At 52.2% G+C, this 3,645-nt stretch overlaps 1 pseudogene; it reads right to left on the reverse strand.

Annotated features, from left to right (window-relative positions):
* Positions 1-1,480, reverse strand: LOC125506014 (chitinase 2 pseudogene; annotated as a pseudogene).
* Between the last annotated feature and the right edge of the window lie 2,165 nt (positions 1,481-3,645).

Raw genomic sequence — 3,645 nt, forward strand, 5'->3', positions numbered from 1 at the left:
TTTATAAATGTCAAAATTTACTTTTAAATGTAGAAGAAAATAGCTGAAACATATCATGGCAACTTCAGTGTAAACATCATGGCAATTCATATGCAATAGACATGGCAACTTTTAATCCAAAAAAAATTTCATCAAAACATATCGACATGGGATCTAGTTTCGAAGATCTCATCGCGAGGGATTTAATGATGAAAACAGATTTTCAATCGGATTTTTCGTTTAAGAGATAAAACATTTTAAAAACTGAAAATCTAAAAAGACTCCTACATGCATGCATGCGATGACGTGGTAATCTGTTTACATTAGAGACGTGTGGTGCGTCTCCCTTCTTGCCATACGTGTGGCAGTTAGCGCGACCCAAATGAAAAACATTTGGGTCTCCAAAACAATGAGAGAAATTGCCAAAAGGAAGCCATCTGGGCCCTTATGGAACCGTCAGGGCCAGGGCACGAGTGCCCACTTGTGACCCCACGAGCCCAACCGAGAATCTGATTTCTCAGCTGGTGAATGGCTTCTGCCTGTAGCAGTCCAGGTTGCTCCCGTAGCCGACGCGGAGAATGTTGCAGTAGCGCTTATAGAACCCTATCCGGTCGGCCACCCGTGGGTCCCGCCCGATCCCGCACTCGAGCCCGCCGTTGATGATGTTGGTGATCATGCCGTATCCGGGAAACCGGCCGGCGGCCAAGTCTGCGAGCGTCGGCCTCCACTGCCCCGTGATCACGGCGTGGGACGACGGCTTGTTACCCCGCGGGGTCATCCAGAACCATAGGGCCGTCTTGAATGAGACCACCGGGTCTGTCTCCACCAGCTCCGGCTGGTTCAGCAGGTCCACGCCGATGGCGCGGCCCGCCGGCCCGTAGTTGTAGTTGTAGGAGAGCTGGATGGGGCCGCGGCCATAGTACTGCTTGTCGGGCGCGCACGGCCACTCTATCCTGGGCTCGCAGTAGTTGGACGGCGGGTTCCTCTCCTGCTTGAAGCAGTAGCCCCACGAGTAAGGGCCGTCGGGCGCCGTCGGCCACCCGCCGGTGGTCTCGTGGGATGTCTGGCCCAGGAACGCGGCCACCTCCCGCTTCCGCGTGTTGGTGCTGAACGTCGCGCCGGCGAAGGCAGGGAACGCCGCGGCAGCCGCGAGGAACGCGTCGTACGTGTAGAACCCGCGCGCCAGGCACGCCGCGTCGTTGCGGTGGAGGAGCATCCGCTCGAAGAGCTCCCTGGACACGATGGATGCCACGCCCTGGCCGACGGAAGGAGTGGAGCCGCAGCCGCTGCACTGGCTCTGGCAGCCGGCGCCGCAGTAGTCCGCCGTGCTGCCGCAGAACCCGAAGCGGCTGCAGCAGAGGCAGTTCGCGCACTTGGGGCCGTTGGCCTGCGCGCCGCACATTTGCGCGCGAGCTCCCGTGGTGACGAGCGCCGCGGCCAGGACGGCCAGGATAGCCGTCGCCGCCGTGGCCAGACTCGGAGGAGCTCTCCGTGACGACATGGTCTGATTGGTTTCGCCTTTGCTGCTGCATATGCATGGCGCTAAATGTCGCCCTTTTATACACCAGATTAAGATTATGATGGGGTTTGTAGATGGAGGAAAGTCGTCGGCTCGCATGTACTGTACTGGCCACTGCAACATGGCGTGCTGTTTTTCCGATTCAAAAACTTATCCTAGATCGCATCTTGAAAAACTTGTAATTCGAAGTCAGAGCATTAGCAGCCGGCCATGTGGGTGAACTAGCTTATTAGGGGCTCTAAACAACGAGGCTCTGTTTGACATGGACGGATTTTAGAGGAATTTCATTGTAGGCACCAACATGTCAAGATGCTTGGAAGTAGACGCAGAACTAAGAATGCATGTGATTCCACCCCTTTACTTTTCTAGTCCCGTGGATTATCGTGATCCCTAAGTATCTCAAGTATGAGAGCATCTGAGCCTATTTTGGGCGCACGGTCTCCTGAACTGGTCGAGGCTATGGCGCTCCGGCGTGCTGTCATCTTGCCTCGAGAGGAGGGCTTCTCCAATGTCTCCTTCAACACTGATTGCCTCTTCGTGGTGCAGCGTCTTTCGTCTTCCTCCAGAGATCGCTCGGTAATGCGTTCCGTTCTTTTGGAGGTTAAAATCATGGCAAACAGCCTCTCGTCTGCTTGCTTCCAGCATGTTCATCGATATTGTAATGTTCTAGCTCATATCCTAGCTAGATCTAGTTTGAACTCTTCTAGTCTTTGTATTTTCTGTTCTGCTCCGGATTGCATCCGGAAAACTCTGTGTAAGTTTGTTGCTTAATCAATAAAGGCTGACGTTCTTTCTAAAAAAAGTATGAGAGCATCTCTTACCGATTTCCTATAATTTAGAGGAGTAAATGGTTGAGTACTCTTTGGAGGAGCATATTTTCTACTCGAGAAAAGTGTCGTTTCTAACCAAATACTTATACTTAACTCCTAAAAAAAACACAAATTCGGTGCAAATTTCATTCAAACTCCTTCATCAAACTCGATTCAACGAGTTGCATAAACTATTTTACATAACTTAAAACAAGATTCAAACTAGATTGCATAAAAATTAAAGAAACTACTCGTTATCGCTCTTATTTATCAACCTTCCCCGTTCTGATTCGGTCATGATCTCCTCGCCCACTCTGTCGCCGCCACCTTGGCCTTTTTCGCTCGCACCGCCTTGGCCCATTCCATCACCACCGCCATCGCCATATCCGTCACCGTTGGAGCCGGAGTCGTCGCTCGATCAAAGACAAATGACAGGCGGCGCATTGGACTTGTACAGGTCGTACAACTGATGCTCCTCCTCGACGCGCTCTAGGTACAAGCGGCGAAGCTCCGTCACGTGTGCCTTGCCGGCTTGCTCCACCTCAAGGTGCTCGCGGGCCTCCTGGTCTTCCAGCATCTCCGTGTGGTGGCGACCCGGGGGTTGACAGGAGTCAATTGCGGTAAGCCATCGGGGAAGTTGAACCGCATCGTGAAGGCGCTCCGACATTATGCCGTACTCCCACGTCGCCTACACGGAATGATCCAATCCAAATCTTCTCGTGGATTTCACGGTCGGTGATATCCGCAACCCACATCCCCCATGCCCACTACTGCAAGCTGAGGTATTTCCTCTGCGGCGGCAGCGGCGGCGGGAGTCAGGGAAGTGGAAAGCTCTGCTATGAGAGGAGGAAGCACCACCACGACCAAGGACCCGACACTGTGCGTGGCGGCCTGGATCCGCGATTCTGATCGACAACGAGGAGCGGCAGCGGAGTGGTTGGGGGTGGGCGTGGTGAAAGGGCATTTTTCACTTAGTGTTTTGGTGTTGATGACAACGCAATTAGCGGACTAATCGTGTGCTTGAGCTACTCATGTATATCTACATGGCACAAGATGGTTCTTTACCGCTTTGGAAGGGAAAGATGGGAGGCGGCATTTCAGATGCATTTATTTCTTTGGTCGTAGGAAATCCATACTATTAAGAGGGTATCTACATCGGGAGGTAGGAGTAGAATCAAATTATGTACACAAAATCTATGTTGCACCCACACTAGCCTTCCTAATTGTTTCGAGAAGAGACTTCAAATCTAACTAGTGTGAAAACTATCCAAGTGGTTGTACCGCTCCCTCTGTGGAGTGGACAACTACAAGCACAACCAATCGGTTGTACCGCGTACA

Source organism: Triticum urartu, chromosome 5A (genome assembly GCF_056163025.1).
Source record: "Triticum urartu cultivar PI428250 chromosome 5A, HENAU_Tu73, whole genome shotgun sequence".
NCBI lineage: Eukaryota > Viridiplantae > Streptophyta > Magnoliopsida > Poales > Poaceae > Triticum > Triticum urartu.